Here is a 22858-nt window from a genome sequence, read left to right as displayed (position 1 = left end):
TTATAATTTTTAATATTTCAGATATAATTTATATTTTAATGTGTATTTTAAATAATTAATAAATTTTTATTATATGTTTATCTTTCGTTAATTTTAAAATATATAATAATATATTTATAATTAATAATTAATAATTATATATTATAAATATATACATATATAAATATTGTGATAATTATACTGAGAAAAATATACTTTATAATTAATTATAATATAATATTTTTATAATTATTATATAATATTTTTATAACAATTTAAATGTTATATAAAGAAATTGTAATTTATTAAAAAATACAATAATATCTTTATAAATAATATTCTCCTCAAATTTCGACAATATTTATATTTTGTTTTATTATTTAAAGATTCGTTAATAATTATTTATTTACTTGAGTTATAATATTAAACATTTATGTACTTTAATTTTATATAATTCATAATTTATTTTAATTATAGAGTTAAATACTAAATTTTAAGCGGTTTTTTTTTTAATTTATTATGCGTTACTTTAAACTATGCGTTACGCAATATATTTCATAATATCTGAAATTTCATTCTTTTGTATTGTAATAAAACGTGGAAAAAATATGTGGATAGACATTAACACTGACCAGCATCAGAAAGTCTTCGGAGAAGCAGTTACGGATATATAAGTTAAAATCTTTAGGAACGCAGTCTATATACTCTCTCTGATCTATATTTCATATTCGAAAACGTTAATGAGACTTTTAATTATAGATTTATATACTAAATGAAAAATCAAGAAAATACTTCAATTTCATACATATTTTTACATGTCATTAAATTTTTTTGGCGTTATTGCGTAAATTATATGAGATTTAAGATTATAAATGAGATTTGTGATTAATTTATTTATATAATATTAAATTATTGTATAGAACGTTAATTATTCGAATTATTCGAAGACAAATTTGATTAAACAAATAGTTTTTCAAATAATCAACAAATAATCAATTAGGAAAAATCAAATTTACTGAATTGTTATAAGACAATTAGAAATTAAACAATTTTTAAATATGAATGCTTATTATATAAAGAAATATATAATTAGTAAGAAAATTATAAAAAACAAATTAATCGTTATTAAATATTATTCCAGAATGCAAATATATATTTATAATTAAATATTTATCATATGTATAAATAATCGATTATTTAAATAATCAAATTTTTTTAATATTAAAATAATATTATTAATTATTTAAATTTTTAAATTTTAAAAGTTATTCATCAATCTATTATTCTATTAATTATATTATATTATTCTAATACATTATATTATTCTATTAATCTTTTATCAGCTACTAATTTTAATGAAAATATTTATAATAATTTATATTTTTAATCATAAAAAATTATATTTTTATAAATTTCTATTGAAAAATAAATACAATTTTTATTATACACGTTTTTGTTATAATATATATTATATATACAATGAATTTATTAAAATATTACTTCCATCATGAATGGACTTTTTTAAATACTTTGTTATATACATATGTACAACGAAAAAAATAAAAAAAATATGACAAATGACTTTAAAAAGAAAAATGAAAAAACTTATTAAACAGTTTACGCTTTTATGAATTCAAATAGAATTTTTTTTAACCACTTTGCTATAATATATAAAATATAATATAAAAAATATATAAAATAATTTAAAATTCAATATAAAAAAATAAATCAAAAAGTTTGCTTTTCAATAACTGTAAAAGAAATATAGAAAAAATTTGTGCCAGCGTAATTTTGTTTTTTATTATATTATCTGGATTAAATCAATGGATTATATCATATCAAATTTCTTTAAAAATTTTTTTTAAAATCATTGTAATTCAATAACAAATTTGTTTATTTTTTCATTATATATACATCATAAAAAATTTTAGTTGAAATTCGTGAGAAAGTGATATTTCGATAAATTTACTAATATCCTGTTCTATTCTTATTTTAATTCTATATTTTCATAATAACGCAAAAAATATGAGAAAGAAATGAAAAAATTCTCTGACATTGTATTCAAATACATATAAAATATATTCAAATACGTCGCTATAAATACTAATATGAGAAGAGAGAATAACTGGCAAATAGAAAATCTTTGTGATAATCTACCTTATCTATTTCGGATCGGTAAAGCCAAGGACAAACGCAGTCTTCTAAGGTGTCGCTTCAACTATGTTTCATCGTCCCTGTTCGAGACTTGTACAGGGAGTAGCTGCTATCTAACAAATACATACAACCTTCTTCTCACGCGTCTGCCAGTCCCGGAAGGACGGCCTTCAGGGAGTTGACCTCTACGAAGCATCCGTTTCTCGGAAAGAATGATCGGAAGAAAATACTAATCATGAAAGTGAGCAGGAAATGGAAAAGATAAACGATAAGACTTTCTAATGTTGCTGTATTTTATTTATGATGATAATTTATTAACAAAATGAATTAACTTATTAATGAAGTGAATTGAAATTAATAATATTTGAATAATAAATAATGCTAATTGTAATAAATAATGAAAATTATAATTGTATACAGTTATGTATACGGAAAGTATATGAAGTTTAATTTAAATAAACAAGATATTAAATAGTAATAGTGTTAAATATAGGTGCCGAATAATAATACATAACAATGTGCAAAATTTAAACATTTTAGTATTTTAATTTTGAAATTTTATAAGATGTTTTAATGAATAATTTTTGTTTTTGTTTGTATGAAGTGATTTCTGTTAATATTAATTAATATTAGTAATATTAATTAATAATTGACAATTTTGAATTTAAACTAGTAAACTTTTAAATGTATCGCTCTGTTTACGTATATTGTATTGCAAATAAAATCATTCATGATATTAAATGTTCGTTAATGATAATCGATTTTATGTCAAAAAAATTGATTGCAAAATCTATGTTGATTGAATATTTTTTGCTTTTGATGAATATTATAAGCTATTTTTTTAATACTTTGTATATATATATATATAATAAATATATATAACTGAAAATTTATCTATGATTATGTGATATAATTAATTATACTATTTTTTGTTTAATTATTAAAATTGTTAATAAAATTTGTAAAAGTGTTAATAATGATATTTTAACTGCTAATTGTATTATGTAGTTTTTAATTATATTATCACAAAAATATCTAATATGTTGTACTGAAAAGTTTAATAAATATAAAAATTAACATGAAAAAAATTATTCGATGTATTTTCTTATTCCATAGCATTATTTATTAATTTTTATTTTTTAAATTATTAATATTGTAAATACTTGATATTGAAATATATTGTTCTTTGACTACATATGCATACAAACTTTATTAGTATATAGAAATTATATTTATACAAATACACAAATTATATTCTTTTCAATTGTTCATTTGCTTTTATAATTTTTTTGGAATTTTATATATGTATTTTTTAAAATCTTTTTCACAAATAATATATAGATTTTTGATGAAATTTATTTTAACAAATAAATTGCTAGATATAATAATTTAGAATAATTTAAGAAGAAATTATTATTTTCTTTTATTTATTTTTTTTATTTTATTAACATAATAAAATTATTCTTTTGAAATTTTTTGAAAATTTTCTTATCAAAAACATTAAAAACAAATTATATATACATGTATGTAAATATTATACATTTATATATCATTATATATGTTTTTAATGAAATATTTGAAATTTAGTATATTAAATTATAATAATTTGAATATTATCTTAATTATATAAAAAGTTGCAAGTTTCAAAAATATAAATTCGATAAATATTTATTGCTAATTGAAACAGATATTTGAAAAATTTAACAAGATAAAAAGAATAAATAATAATTATATAAATTATTTTTAATTGATTTTTAATTAATAAAAACTGTTTTATATATAAATTAATAGAAAATATTTTTATATATAATGTAATACTAATTAATTTTGTAAATAGCTAATACAAAAAACTATATCTGTTTTCGTGAAAAATGAAAGGGCAACTTTCACAATTTTTTGATGTAAACAACGATGAGTGTACGGGCCTGTAAAAGAAACAATAAGCAGTATGCATTTGTAGTAGTAGAATATGAAGAAAGCTACGTTCAGTTGCAAAGAATTTGTATGCGTATGTAGAAGATCCACATGTATAAAAGTAACTGCCATATGATGCACAGATCGTGCACGCTTTATGTAGCGATGAAATCAATTTGCAATCGAATTTTTTTGAACATTTATTGATTCTTTTTGAATTAAACAACAATAATATTATCGTTTAATGTTTATAGCATATGAATCTTTATTTATTAATATATATCATTTTTTAATTCTTTTTTATTTTTATTTTTTTTAATCACGCAATATTTAACATTTTAATTATTTAACGTTTACAATATATTAATTTAAATATAATTTATATCAGATTCTGCGAATCTTCTAACATATACATATATATTTTAATCAATTTTATTTAATATAGAAATAAAATTATCAACATTAATAAAATTCTTTTACAATTATATCGTGTTTAAATGATCTAAAAAATGAATTTAAAACATTATCGAATTCGAAAAAGATAATAAAACGCAATAGAATGTTAAATTATTAAACAAATATTTTTCAAAAAATATCTAATGGTATTATTATAACGGATCGATCCCATCACTACACTACTGGAGTAGAGTAAGTATTCCTTACGGATCGTAGGACGTTGGAGCAGCGAGTGGAAATCAGGAGAGGCGTAAAGGAAAAAGCAAAGGAGGGGGAAAGTGCAGGGAGGAGTAGAACAGCAGGGCATTTCGTGGAATGTCCTAGCGTCTCGGACGAACAACAGTCGGACTCCTCCGGAACTCCGATCAAGTACAGACCCACGTCTCTGGCTTGACTGGTTGGTTAGCTGGTTGGTTACGTGCCTTTACACAAGTCTACTCGACTTCTATACGTATACGTTTCACGGTTCAGTTTACGTCGGCTCGACAATCATCGGTCGAGGTCTTCCTTCGTCTCTTCTTTTTCTTTCTTTTTTTTCACGTAGTATAATATCTCTCTCTTTCTCTCTTTTTCACACATACACATATATATAGGTAGTACAGCGACCAGTTTTTCTCTTCCCCTTCTCATCTTCAACCATCCTTTCTTCTTTGTCCTTTCTTTTCTTTCCACTTCTCTCCATCATATCCTGATTCCTGTTTTTATGCTCTTTCTTTCTTTCTCTATCTTTTTACGCATACTTCTTTTATCATTTTTTTTTCCACGTTTATCACCTGCTTTCTCTTCGCTCTTTCGTCCTCTTTTCACAATGATTTCTCACGATGGCTTTCCACTTTTCCATCAACTTTTCTCGTTCTATCTACTTTCCCGAACTTTCGTTCTGCTTTTTCGCCGGATTTTCTCGTCCATTTTCTTCTTTTTTCACTCTCAACTTCGGCTCGATAATTTTATTTTCTTTCGTTAAATACTTTAATATTAATTATAATAATATTATTATAATAATAATATAATATATATAATATATATAATATTAATTTCATCGTAGTAATTTATTTTGATGTATTCATATTTGTCATCATAAAAAATATAAAAATATGTTAATATAACAAATATTTTTATTTATATTATTATTTTAAATATAAATTAATTAATAATTTTTTCTTTGTAGTATCTTTAAAGAAATTTATTATTTTATATTTAACTTATTCCAATTTCTTATTAATTTCATAGTTTCACATAATCACATCATAAAAAGAATGAACAAAAATATAAACTATTTATTTATTTAAATAAAAAATAATAACTATAATATTATAGTTATATTATATCATAACAAAATGAAAAAAAATATAATTAAAAATAATTAAAAAGAAATGATAAAATATTCTAAAAAAAAAAATAATAAAAAGTAATTTCGTTTATTAATAAAAAGTACTTTAAGTATTTTAAGTACTAATCTAATTTAATATATCAAATTAAAATATTTTACATAAATATCAAAATATAGGGATATCAAATAAAAAATACTTTTGCAAAAATTGTATTATAAATAATTTCTTATTTTGAATATAAATCATATTTTGTAACATATTTTGTAAAATTTTTTTTTATTTTTTTTTTAATGTTTAATGATAATTTTTTTTTGTTTTGTTAATGTTAAACAATAATTTATGTACTAAATATATATCAATAAAAATTTTTATATAAATTTATATTAATCAATCATTAATCAAGAAAAAAAATTTATCAAGAAATTGATTATTAATTTTTTTAATTTTATCATAAAATACACATAAAGATATGTATTTTATGATAATTAAAAAATTAAATTTTAATGAAAAATATAATTAGATATATATACATATATAAATATTACATATATATTTGTATGTATAAATAATACATCATGATAAAATTTTTAAATATTTCGAAGATAAAACAAGATATTAAAAAATATAAATATAAATATATTTATTCAAAAATTTGAAATAATTCATCGTAGAATATTTTTTTCTTTTTCAATTCCATTTTAACTTTTTTTACTTTATTTTTCATAAACGCCTCTTTAAGCATCTGAGCATCTTTCTAAGGAGAATTTCAACCGATAATAGATTCCACTATCTTGCTCTGTCTGAAATTCGATTTAAAATCGCACTATCACATTCAACATCGTGCTCTGAATACGTAACACCCTCTTTGTGGAAAAGAGCATAGTTGAAAAATTCTGACCTACTGTCGATGATCTAATGATTACAAAAGTTGTTTGCTTGGAATCAAGAATAAAGACATTTACAGCATTCCCATTTCCCAAGGAATGCTCTTATTAAATGTTCGAATTTTCCACGTATTCGTATATTTCGATTTTCGACAGCCATTATTTGAAGATATATCAAAGATAAAATCGAATTTCTTCTCACTTTTTATTGCTTACATAAGTATATCGAATACTCGTCAATTAACACTGCTACCTGTTATATGTTATATTGAACTAACTGGCGATCAACCACCTATGCTCCAGCAGAGAAGGGACCTTGAAGCGTGGAAACCGCAGGTGAAACGGATTCTTTCATACCTTTTCTACACCTGTCTCTCTTCTATCCTTCTTCAGGGAATTACCTGCTTTATAACCTCAAATAAAGGTTTGAAATACGCATGAGACACTTATCGATAAAATTGGACATCTAATCGATTGATTGGATATGAAATACTTACTTACTCTATTGGTTGAAAATATATCGATGCCTTCATTTTAATATATATTTATATTTCTAATATATAATATATTTATATATTAGAAATATAAATATATATATATATTTATATATATATATATATATATATATATATATATATATATATATTATATATATTATATATATAATATATAATATATAATATATAATATATTTCTATAATTTAAGTTTTAAGGATTTTGTTTTTATTTGATGTTAATATAAAAATTATTTATTTTAATCAAATTTAAATGTTCATAACTTTATAATAATATGTATTTGTCTATTTAAAACAATGTTAATATTATAAATTTATTTATGTTAAAGAAATATATTATAATTTTAATATAAAAAATATATAAAAAATTATTTTTAGGTTTAATTTACATTTAATTTAGTTATTTGATTAGTTATTTGAAATATGCAATGTATATTAGATTTGGGTATTTATAATAGTAGTTGTCTAATTAGAATAATAAACATAAGAAAATTAATTCGTTTTAGTATTAATAATATAAAATTCATTTATGTGAAAATAAATGTCAAAATAATTATTTTACAATTTATTTACAAAATACAGAAAGTCTATTAATTGAACTAATTAGTATTAAAAAAATTGGATAATTTAATCTTTTAAATAATCGAATGATTATGATTGTTTTTTATATTAAATTTAAAATTATTAAAAATAATTAATTATTACACATATAGCTATATTTTAATTATATTGTTTGGATAATGAATATCTATTATTTAAGTATATAAATTATAAAACTAAATAATTTTAAAAATTTAATTTTCTTCAGATATCTATATAATATTAAAATGAAAATCAATATATAATTATTATAATAAAATTGGAACAAATTAAAATTAATATTTATATTAATATTTACATTTATAGTTAAATTTTTATACAAAAATTGGAACAATTAAATTAATATTTTACATGAAATTGATTAATCTCAAAGTTAGATAAAATAAGTTAAAACAAATAGAAAACTAAAATATTTTTACTAAGTAAATATTATTTGAAAATACTATTTCATCTAATGTTGAAATCATGGAAATACTATTTATTATTTACATTCGGATTAAATGTAAATAAAATATTTATTTTCATTTAATTAAAACACAATATATATCAAAAATAATTATATCCTTTATATTAATAATTATATTCTTTATTACCTATTTTTTATTTTTTTACATGTTGAAAATTGATTATTAATTTGAGTTATTATTGAAAATTTTTTTTATTATATTATATATGCAGAATATACAATACAATAATCTTCAATACATAGAATACACAATATTCAATATAATTATATATAATTATAACAATATAAATAATTATATATAAATATAATTATACAATAACATCTTTAACAATCACTTCAATAAATTATAATGATGTAAAAAATAATAAAAAAAATTATATTTAGTTATATTTGTAACTGTTTTTATTATTATTTAAAATATTATTTCTTTACATTTTAATAAATATTTATTTTAAAATAATAAAAATATTTTTATAAATTGATATTAAAAAATATATTTGAAATACTATTTTTTAATGTATATTTGATTATTATTTTGAAAAAAATTTTATTTGTAAAATCTTATATCATTCGAATAAATAAGAATAAAAATATAATAGATAATTAAATTTAATCAAAAATTAAATAAAGAAAAATAAAAATTAATAAAAAAATAAAAATGTAATAAATAATTAAATATTAAATAAAAATATTTATTTCTATTTATTTATTTCAAAAATCTTTTTCCCCATCTCAATTAATATAGTATTGTATAAAACTTCAATTATTGTTTATTATGTAACAAATACCAGTATGTATCATTGCTGTGTAACTGCTATGTTATCAGATATTTTAAAGTTGTAGAACAGAATTTATCTTGTAAATGATTCAATCTTAAATTATTTTGTGATCAATTATTAAGATTCTTGGACATTTTCTCATCTGAATAATTCAATTTTTACATCCTTTATTATTTATATATAAATATTTATTATATATATATATATAAATATATATGTATGCATTTTTTAATATTAATTTTTTTTAACAACATGGTTTTTTGAAGTATATTATAGTTATATAGTTATATTATTAATTTTATTAAATTAAATATTATTAATTTATATTATTATTATTAAAAACAAAAGTTTAAGAAAAAAATATGAATGTTGACATCTATATATATGTTTAAATATTATATATGTATATATATAAAAATATGATAAATATGATAAAAATATTAGAAGATAAATAATAATTAAATAAATATTATTCAATTTGATAACTTTAAATGAACTATTTTTGAATCATATTTAAATTGATTATTTAAAAATAATTAATAAATTTACATTTATAACTTATAACTATAATTATTCAATATCTTACATATCTTTTCTTAATAAATAATTTTTATCAAAAAATTTTATTATTATTTATATTGTAAATTAAAATCTATTATAAATATCTGAACTTATATATTTCTAATTATTTTAATAAAAATTATTATTTTTAATAATAATTTCAAAATCTATCTTATTTATCTTATTTAAATATTTATTTCAAATTAATTTAGTTTAATTTATGTCAATTTAAAATATATTAGTATATTTTCTAGAATTTTATTTTTTATTTAGTGATTCAGTAAAATTCTATTAAATAATTATTTCTTATCTTCTATCTTAATTAAAAAATATTTTAAATGAAATATTTTTAATATTCTTAATAATTATAAATTATTTATAAAATTTTATAAAAATAAAAAATAAAATTGATAATAAAAATATATGCATATTAATAATAAAAAAATAATTATTTAATGTGTTATACTTGCATGTCACACATGTTTTTAATGATGTTTTTTTAATAGTATATTAATCAGAATAATATAAATTTATATTATTACTAAACTAAATAAGTTGTTATATAAGTTAAAGATCAATAATAAAAAAATAATCGTTCAATCAAAAATATATAACAAATTGTTGTTATAAAGGAAAGAAAAGTTGGCAAAGTATTTCGCGGCGATAAGTTTGAAGTATACTTTTTTATTTGCTGCGTTCTTAACGTTTCGACGGTTTTCAATATCTATATACCATATAGTATATTATGCGGTCAGTGAATCACGTTTTTCGCATCTTTTTTCCTCTCCAATTCGAGTGCCTACGTACCAAATATTTTACTCGCCCATGTGTTCGCGATGAGTCAGGCGAAAACACACGTTCGCCGTGCACGAGTCAACACACAGTTTAAATTCGCAAGAACCTTCGATACGATACGTCGTATTGCACACGAATCTCACGCCTCTATTATCGAACGAATTCCACGAAAGTCAACTGTTCAGTTTTGCGTATGAAACACATCGAATAATATTTTAAAATAAAAATCTCTCAAGAGTATCTTTCACAAATAAATTCTGTAATGAAATGTGATTGATAGTGACTTTCATTTTTAATATAATATATATTAAAAAAGAATAATTTCTGAAAGTTTTATTCTTTAAATGAATTTGAAAAAACACATCTATAGATGCAAATATATTTAAAAGTAAAAATTTCAAAAATATTTTTCGCAAGTGAACACTATAATGAGAATAACTAGTGGAGAGTATCAACTGGAAAGAAATAATTTTCGGAAGCTTGAAAGTTTAATAATTTTTAAAAATAAAAATTTTTAAATGGATTTTCATTTTTATATTTATATTTTTCGTTAAAAATTTGAATCGATTTCGGGATTTATTTTCTTTTTTATATAGCTAATTTATACAAGAAAATAGTTGAAACAAGGATACAATTCTTTCATATGAAATAAAACAAATATCGATAAAGAATTGCATTACGTAACATATAAGCAAACATTTATATATACTTGTGTTTATAAATTAACTTTTTTACTTTTTTACTTGTTAACGTTTAAATTTTATTTTTCAAAAGCAATTTCCTATAATTTTTTATAAATTAATATATTATCAGATGATAAAAAATTAATTCAGAAGGATAAAATAATAAAAACAAAGTATAAACATTTTTTGTATTTATACTATGATTTTATGTTTCGTATAAGATTATGTCAACTATATTTCTCTATAAGCCAAATAAGTAGTTATATATACAGAGGTTCTCATATAGTTTAGTAAATTTTAAATGATAGAAAATTAAAAATATTTATTAAAAATTTAAATTGAGAATTATATTTAAATAAAAATTATATTTTAAAATAAAATAAAATTTCATGAGGCATTGATTGAGTTATATGTTTGATTCAGTAATAAAAATCGCTTACACGCTAATCGATTTATTTTTTTGTTTTCTGAAAATATATTTATATTAAAAATTGATTAGCTTAACAAATATATGTATTAATTAGCTTAACAAATTCTAAATTTGCACATTTTAGCATATGAAAGATATGAAAAACGATAAAAAAATACATAATTAAAGTTAAAATATTTTTTAAACCAGTCAATTTTCAACGTAAATACTTTTAATAGGTTTTCATAGAAAATAAAAAAATGAATTACATAGATCTATCATTGCATTAAATAAACAATTAAGTAATTTATTAATTTATTTCTTGTTGAATAATAAACAATGATAAATTTTACAAACAATAAAAATTTTACAAATATAATATAAATACAATTAATATATAATATAAATATATATTATATATTATAAATATATATTATATTATTGTATAATATAAATACAAAGCTCCAATAGAATATTCTTTTTTAAAAGAAATATATCAAAATATATTGTAACAATATAATAATATTATGCATAAAATATATATAAAATTTCACATTAATTTTTTTATTAATTTTTATCAATAAGTGCATTGACTAATTTTTTAACAGAATATGCATATATTAATGCATATAATATTAATTTTAACTTTTAAGTTAAATTTTTGATAATTAAATTAACAAATCAAATACATTAATATTACCTGTTATTACCCTTTAACATTTAATTTATGTAACATATGAATTTTACATATTTTTATTGAATTTATTATTTTAAATTATAACTTTATAAAATCATAGTTGATTTTGAAAAATTCTGAATGAATGTTACTAAATTAATATACATATGTGTATATAAGTATATGAAATTATTTTGAAGATTTTTACTTGCAAAACAGCGGTAAGGTCACGAAGAGGATTCTCCAGAACGATCACGAGCATTCGTCACACAGATGCGTTATCGCGTTGCCAACGAGACAAAACGAAGATAGAGATACGTTCCATAATGCCGTGTCCATATTAGCTAATCCGAGTTATTCACAAACAGTTTGCCAATACAGAAATATTGTATTCATAAAAGTTTACGAACAAGTAGTTGCAAACTATTAGTTTGTTTGCTGACAACAATGTGATTGTTAAAAAATTTGTTAAAAATAAAATAATACGTTCACATACAATTTGAGCTTAAAAAAATTATTTGATATATTTAATATTGTCTATTTGTTCGCAGTAATCTAAACTAATCTGCAAATTCACGAATTGTTGTAAATTGTAATGAATGTGACATAAGAATTTTAACAAAACTAGTTGCATATGCATTAATTAGAATTGTTTTTAATTTAATTAAACAATAGAAATATTGTGTTTACATTAAAATTCTAGTCAATGTAGATGCAGCATTAAATTCGTTGAAATCTTTATACTTGTGTTTATATTGCAATTCACAAATATTTGGTTACAACTGTATTTAAGAATTATTTGCGAAATATTGTATTCATTAAAATTTGCCAACAGTTTTAGTGCATATCCATATTAGATTTAATAAAATTCTTATATCGTATTTATATTGTAATTCACGAATAATTGGCTATATTTGATTATGTTTAGGAATTATTATCAAAGAATAGAAGTGAATACAATACTTTTTCTATTTAAAAATTACTTCCAAACAATTCGTGAATAACCAATAACTGTAATCAAACGTTCGTGAATTACAATAGAGTTGCGGTATAAAAATTTCAATGAATCTAATACTGCTTATGTATTAGATTCATTTATTATGTATTGATTACAATTGTTTGTCAATTTTAATATAAATACAATACTTTTGATAATAGTTCTGAAAATAGAATCTTTAAACAATTCGTGAATAATTGTAATCAATTCTTCGAACTATAGTGTGAATGCGGCATAACTGCGAATACATCTCGATACGTTTGTCTTCAGCCTTGCTCTTTTATTTTCGATTAATTAATTAATCGATGGAAATTATGAAGAAGTTCGATATATATGAAATTTTCAAATTGTCATAGAATATTAAACTAAATTTGTTAATAATAATTTATTCAGGAATAATTTATTTGAAATGAGACGTTTTATTGGAAATGAAAATAGTAATTCATAGATCTGCTTTAAATTGCAATCATGTAATTATAATAAATATCGTTATCTTCATTTTATTCAAGTTGGTATTATATTCAATAAATTTATGGATCTATTAAATTAAAAATAAATAATTTGAAACATTTTGTCAAACGTTTATATTAAATGGAATATTTTTAAAAAGATGGAAAATATATTATTTGACATTATGAAAAAATTTATTTTATTTATATTTATATTGATATTCAGTTTAATGAAATTAAGAATACTGTTTTTTTTATTTTAATTTTTAGATTCAATTATAAGATTATTTTGAAATTTATAAATAATAGTTAAAAATGAAACTAAAAAAACTAAATTATATATAAAAATACGTAAGTTAAATTTTTTTTTTTAATTGTAAAATGAAATCTGAATAGGCTAATATATGGCTAATATATACATAGGCTAATATTATGTAATTAATCTGATGTATATTATATTTATTAATATATAAAATTAATAAATGTTCAAAAATACAATAAACATATGTTTAGAATAAAGTTAAATTATTAATGTATACTACATTAATGATTTAATCTTAATTAAATTAACTACATTATAAAAATCTTTTTCTAATAGATAATCGAATGAATGTTAATATTTTTTTCTTCAGATTGACATTACATAAATATATATTACACATATGATGTAAGTACATCTAGAATGTAACTAAGTACTTCGTATTTTCTAGAAATTTCATAATAAATTATACTTGTTAATTTTTAATTTTGTATTTTTGTATTTTTAATTTTATAATTAATATTTTATTTAACTAGTTATTATTCTAATTTAAAATAAATTCCATTCATTCTCAAATCTTTTCTAAATTATATATAAGTATTTAGATATGTAAAATATATCTTCAACAAATTTATTAAAATTCTAAAAAAATAATTAAAATAATAAAGTATTTTAAATAGAAAAAAATATTTGCTTTCCATTGTTGCATTATTTTTCGTTATTTACTACATATATAATACTTGTTTTAATATTTAAAATTTATAATTCATTTATTGGTTTAGTTTAAAATTCAATATTTTCAATAATACGATATTTTTATAAATATTTATTATTAATTAATAGATTTATTTATATACTTATATTATTTTTTTATATATTTTATAGAGAAATATTCTAATATTTGATCATAAAATGATTTATGATTTTGAAATTATTATGATAATTTCATTAAAAAATAAAAAATTCTTTTATTTTGTTTTTAAATAAATCTTATAAATAAGATAATAAATATTAAATAAATATTAATAATTAATAAAATATTAATAAATTAAATATTAAATAAATATTAAAATATTTATTTAATATTATTAAATATTTAATATTTAATATTTATTTAATATTGAAATATTAAAATATTAATAAATATTAATAATATTAATAAAATATTAATAAAAATAAAAAACATACGAATCGAATGACAACATATACTATCCTGTGTATTTCTCGATTATCATTGTGAAATTTATTTAATGAATTTTTTAGATTAATTTTTGTCATTTTTCTTTTTATTATAATTAAAAAGAATTTATATTTCTAGCTTGCATTTTTTATATATTTTTTTATCATTTTTTTATATATTATCTTTGAAATAAATCATTATTAATGCTATACTGGCATATTAATTTATATAATTATATAAATAAACATTTTATTTTATATTGTATTTTATTAATAATAAATTTAAAAATAGAATTTATATAATAAAAAATAGAATAATTTTATATATATATGCATAAAAATTTTGAAATACTATATATATTTATTATGTGTTACTTGTTCATTTACATCTAACATACATAAATTAAAAATATCTTAAAAATAAAAATATTATATTAAATATATGTATATTATTCATCATATATTGTATAAAAAGTGTGTTTCTGTTGAAGCATATTCTTTCAATTATTTCATAACAAAAAATTATTGTAAATAACAAACTATCATTTTATTATAATTTTTATTTCATTATAATCTTTATATTTATATCTATAATAATTTATTAATTCAATTTTAATAATGACATTCGTTCTATATTCTATAATGATTTATAAATATTATATTTACTTTTAGTGAAATATATTTTTTTAAAATAGATTTTTTTTAAATTATCTTTAATTTAGTATATATATTATCATAAATATTATTATATAGATTAATAATATTAATTATATTGTTTATTATTTATAACATATCAGTATATGATATATATATATATATATATATATATATTTATATCAGTATATTATATAGTATATAGTTTTAAAATGTTTCTTATAGATTTCTTTAAATTATATTTAATTTAATACGAATGTTTGTTAACTGATATATTAGTGTATTACAAAAGTGTCTTACGTGTTTACAAGAATTTTATTAAAATTCTATTAAAATTTTTCTTAATATTTATTAATATTTGTAATTAATTAAAAATATGATTCATTGACAAATCGATCAATTTTTTAAGTTATATATTATTAGTTAAGTTTATTATCTTTAATAATATTAGTTAAATATTTAAATCTTTGATTGATATTATAAACTTTATATTTTGTAGTTATATTTTGAAAATATTCTTTTTAAATAAATGATAAACTATAACAAATTTCAAAATTTGTATTTTAAATGTTATCATTTTAAATAAATAAAATTTTTTACCTTAAAAATTATAATGGCAAAACATAACTAGTTTTGAAATGTGTCGATTGGGAAATATTGATATATGACAATTCATAATCAATCAATCAAAACTTACGTACATTATATTATATTATGTACATACAAATCGTTTGTTTATAGATATATTAATTTTTAGTAAAAAATATTTCTAAAAAATTTCTATAAATTGTCTTTGTCGTAATATTCTTATAAAAGTTAATTTTTATTTTTATTTTTATTTTTTAATGATTGTTATATAAATAGTAAATTAAACGTGTTATTAAATTTTTTTTTATAGTTAGAATAACAGTATAGGTAAAGTTTTATAGTAGATCTTTTTAGTTTCAATAGATTTTATTAAAAGTCATTTTTTATTTCAATTATTATGTTTTATGAATAAAAAAAGAAATTTGTATTAAATAAAGAAATGAATCATTAAAAAATATTATCTTGTTTTATTCATAAATAATATAGCATTAAATATGTTTCATTGACGTCTCATATAAAGGAACAATAAGCAGAATATTATTCACGACACGCTATTAGATTGATTTAATATAAATTGCGTAGTTTTGACGATATTCTATTTATTAATGCTTAGGAATAGCATTACAAGAATAAGTAATATATTTATTACTTTATCTTATCAACTATACATATTTAATCATATATAATCTAATGAAGATCATAAATAATATAAATATTTATATTTTATGGAACTATGATAAAATCACAAATATTTCAAATAATTTTCAAATGTGTATAGAAAATAAATAGATCCAATAGTATTGATATATATATATATATATATATATATATATATATACACACATATATATATCCAATAATATATAATAATTATTGAGATATAAATACAATCGTATTACTTTCTAAAGAAATAATAATCGTAATTTGTTCTAATAACGCAACTGTATTGTTTTCGCAAATCATCAATAATCTTTGAAGTGTTAAGTTTTTACGGTAAAAACAATAAAACTGTGCAATCGTTACATGTAGTTGATAAGATTCGTTTGGCAATTCCAAAGATATCTGGCGTTTATTTATTCTCACTGGTTATCTAGCATTATCTATCCATCATTTTATTTCAGTTTCTTTCTTATTTACTTGAACGCACTCCAAGACAATTTCTTCGCAACATGATAGATTCTACAGAGTCATTCACTCATTACTAGTCATTAGTAATCGATTATGACGCAAATCGGTATATGCCACTGTTTTTTGTTGATTTATTTTTCTTGGAATCTTTAATGTATATCTCGATGTATACATTAAAATAACGATAATATAACATTAAAGTAACGACTGATATAATTTAATCATTGATTGATATTTGATATGATTTAATCCACTTGGATATCGAAATGTATTACTTTGTTTTTGATATATATATAGTGACATTATATTATATCATAATGTACAACAGATTATTTTATATTATAATATATTTCTTTTTTATATTGTTATTTTATAATATATTCGTAAAAACATTCGTTTTAGTAAAAATACAAATGGATATAGATTTTTATATATTAAATAATAAATAATGATGAAATTTAACATCTCAAAAATTTACACAATAATTATTTACTTATTATTAATAAATCATTATTTTATTTATTTTATTACTAATATATAATATTTATAAATAATATTAAAAAATAACTATAAAATTTATTTAATTTGTTTATTATCTGAATATTTTTATAATGTTAATTTTCACTATTATTTCATTTATCATTTATTAAAAAAAATTATATATTAAATAAATAAAATTTATAATATACTTTTATTTATTATAATGACAGTTTTATTATATATTAAAAAATAAATATTTTGATTATACAATGAATATATATTAGAAACAAATATTTTATAAACAAATAAATATAGTCTCTATAATGATGATTATTTATGATGAATATTTAGATTTTTATTTTTCAATATACTTTTTGTAAATAATAGATTTTAAAGAAAAATGGAAAAAAGTATATTGTTTTCTATATGATATTAAATTTGTTGAACAATCATAAATAATAAAGTATAATATTAAAAAATATAATATCTATCAATGTGTGAAAATCATTGTAATTTCATCGTAAATTTAAAAAAAATTTAATCGTATTGTATTCATCGTATTGTATATATGAATCAATAAAACATTTTCTTTTTCATTATTTTCTGAAATACAATTTACAAAAAAAAAAAAGAAAGTACTGAAAATTAATAGTCTGTATATTTCTGCACATGCAATTTATTTTTTTGGCTGCTTTTTCATATTTTTATCATTATCTAATAATTATATACATGTTATACTTATTAATCTGTTAACTAAAAATGAGTAAAACAAGTTAATTTATGCTGCTCCATGAATCATATGATATCAACAGTGTACATTCCACTATAATATTACGTGATTTAATGTTGCAGATAAATTACATATTATAATCAGTTCTTAATAATACTTAAAATAAGAAATAGAAGTATATATTTGTTAAACAGATATGATTATATTGAAAAGATAAATTGTTCTTATTCAAAATAAAATATTATTAAAATTATTTATTTCATTTTATATATAAATATTTTAATTATATATTATAAGTAAATATTTTAATTAATATTATTTAAAATATATAAATATATTTAATATTTTAATATTTTAATTTATATTTACATTTTATTTAAATTTATATTTATATTTAAATTTATATTTAAAATTATATTTCTTAAATATGAATTTGAAATAATTAATTAAAATATATATTTTATTTTATTGTGCATGCAATAAAATATTTGAATGTTATTTTCATATCCACTAAGCAATTGCAATTATATCTTACAATTTGTGTTTACATATCATAGAGTGAGCTATTGATTAATATTTATCTAAGTTCATTAATCAATAAATATAAAAAATTTATTTTTTGAATATATTTCTTTTTCTATATTTTTTTACTTATTTTCTTTATTAAGTAATAATTGTAAAAATCATTTTTAATATAATTATTAATGCGAATTCATCAATATTATATCAAATATTGCTTCAAATAATTATTTTTAATTTTAAAAAATTATTATTTCAATTTTATTTATTACATTTCAATTAAATATTTTTTATAAATTATTAATATATTCGTAAGGTATTTTTGAAGAATTGATTCTAAAAATCAAAACAAACAAAATTTGTTATAAAAAAATATCATTCGAAACTTATTTATTAAATTATTAACAATTTAAATTAGGTGAATTTAAGTTAAAAGAAGAAGGAATCGAAGTGAAATGATAATGTAAGAAAGATAAAATGGTGTCTCTGGTGTTTCTATATATATCTGATTTTTTCTAACTAAATTATTTATATAATTTAATAAAAACATTAGTTGATATTTTTGTTGATATTTTATTGTATTGTATTGTATTTTTTTTATTCATTTATGTGTTTGTTTTGGCAATTAATCTTTTAAAGATGTTCAAATATATTAATAAATATACGAAATTCTTTAATTGGTAATATAATCAAACAGATTCTATATGAAAAGATAAATCGAAAATATAGAATAAAATTTTTTCATTTGAAACGTCGTTTTTGAATAAAACAAGTTAAAAAATTTTTCAAATTTCAACTAAAATTAATTATTTCTTGATTAGAATGAATTAATGATAATTTAAATAAAAATAAGCAAAAAATATAGAATAAATTTTTTTCATTTAAAAATAAATTTGAATTTCAAAATTCGCTGATTATATATAATTCTTCTAATTGTATACATTCAATCTCGATTTTCTTAAAAAGAACTTGAACAATATAATTTCATTTTATATTTTTTTATTTATTTTTACATAGAATAATTTAATTCATTTGTATTTATAATCGAGAAATATTTAGTTGTATTTAATTTATTTGTAGTTAAAATTTTTTTAAACTTTTCATTCAAAAATAAAGTTTGCAATGAAAAAAATTTTATTTGTTTTTGACTTATTTTTTCATGTTAACATTTTATTTAATTATTATAATCATCTTACAAAACAATCTGTATATCATTATAATGAAAGAAATTAATAAACATTACTTGTATTAATTTAGTCGAAAAGATTTTTTTTTTTTTACCTTAGTTTTGTATGCAAAATCATTCTGATTTATATTTATCATTTTGAAAATGAAACAAATTTGTATAATCATCAAGGTAAGTATCAAAATCGTGTTTCGATGATATATATTTTATTCAAAGAATATATCGGAAGCATTATGATAATAATTTATTTAGTAAATTTCCAATATATGTAAAAACAATCGATTATACAGCAAATAAGTAGGTCAATCATAATAATTAATGATTTTTGTCTCTGTTTAAATTAAATATGTAAAGTTAGTAGCTAATAATTATTCGAAGTGTATATATTCTTCATGACATTTTATACTTCATCCAATTTCTTTGAAATAATTTAAGCACTTACTTCGTTCGATAAATGAAAACAAAATGAATATGATCGCATGAATGAGTTGTCATACGATCAATTATTAAACTTTTATTTTAAATATTTAAATTTAACTTTAAATATAAAGATTTAAAATTTTCTACATTTTTATCTTTTTTATCGAATAATTTATTTATAAATATATAACTGCTTTAAAGTGATAAAAGTATTTTTTTTAATTTTCATATGTGGATGCAAAGAAAATATAATTAATTCTTCAATAACATGATTAAATGAAGCGAATATAGTTATACATATACAATTTAGGATTGATTTCATATATATATTTCATATCAATCTATAGTTAGACATAGTTGAAATGACATTATTATTAAAATTTTAAATTATTCTAAAAATTCATTTTATTTTTTATTAATAGTAAAAATCCTATATTTTTTTTTTTAAAGTTTTCATTTTTTTTTAATAGTGATCGAACTTGATTATATTTACAATTATATTTTAATATTAAATAAATATATCCTAGTGTCAAAGTTCTATTTCTTTAAAATATTTATTATTCTAATATTTTACAAAATATTAACTTTGATTAAAATATTTGAAAAATAATTGAAATGATTTCTATTATAATCAGAAAAATTACTTTTTTCTATTAAAAAATTGTCAAGTTATTTGATTATTTTATTTCATTCATTATAATATTTTAATATTCATTATAATTTTAAAACAGTAATTTATAATATAATCAATTTATTAATTTTTTATTCTTATTAATTAATAAATTTTGCAAGAAAATATTTAATAAGTAGAATATGTGTATTTTAATATTAGTGAAAAATAAATCAGATCAAATATATTTCTTAAATCATGATAATCAAAACCTTGCAAATAATAAAAAAAATTTTTTTAAACAAATTATTTTAAATCTAATATTATTTTATTGAAATATTATATATTTAAATATTATTTTAAAAATTATAAAATAAAACATTTTATTATTTATTAAATTATATTGTGATATTATATATTTATATTATTATAAATATATTATTTTAAAAATTATAAAATGAAACATTTTATTAAATTTTAGATATGTTATAAAAGGAAGAGTTAAATGCGTAATATGTACTTTGTTCAAAACATGAGATGACTTTAAAAGTTGTAGCAAAAAGAATATTTCTTATGTTACTTGAATATTTAATATTTTCTATTTAAATATAAATGTTTGAAAATAGAATTGCATATATATTTGCATAAAATTATAATTATAATTATAATAAAATTAAGTTAGATTGAATTTTTAAATAAATAATTTAAATTTTTCTTAATTATATATAATATAATTGATTAATCAAAATGAAAGTTTATTCGTTCGATTTTTTTTTGTTCATATAATTAGAAAATTGTGTCTTGAAAAACCTAATCTAACTTGACTATATGATCACTTTACAAATTAATTTCATTCTCTTTTTACTCAAATTTTTGAATCATAATCATTCAACGCTTTAGATCAAAATGCATGTTATTCTCATTTTATAATATATTCAAAATTTAATAAAATTGAAATTGAGGCTCCTTTTTATAAATAATTACCACGATTTATTTCATAAATATGCGAATCAAATATGAAATATAAATATTTTAATATTATTTTGCATAGATTGTTAGTGCGAAATGAGAAATATTTCGATTTATATTTCATGAAATGCAACTCTTTAATGTGAAAATATTCATTATAATATATAATGTTGAAAATTAAAATGAAAAGAATTCACAAAAAAGGAGAAAGTATGATTTCACCATGAGATAAAAGAAAATAGAATTTCCCAGTTTATCAACAAAACTGATAAATTATACATATATATTTAAAAGTATATTGAAAAATTTTCAAATATTATTTACTTAAAAATGAAATTTTAGAAAAACGAAAAAATTTTATTCTATTTTTTTGAATTTATTTTTTCACGAAGAATGTTGTATTATAAGATACTTTGATATAGATTTTAATCACAAATAATAAAGTTAGATATAATTTATTTGTAATAAAATAATATATAACATATAAC

This window comes from Apis mellifera, linkage group LG13 (assembly GCF_003254395.2).
Source record: "Apis mellifera strain DH4 linkage group LG13, Amel_HAv3.1, whole genome shotgun sequence".
In the NCBI taxonomy this organism is placed as follows: domain Eukaryota; kingdom Metazoa; phylum Arthropoda; class Insecta; order Hymenoptera; family Apidae; genus Apis; species Apis mellifera.
This window is presented reverse-complemented; position numbering follows the sequence as displayed.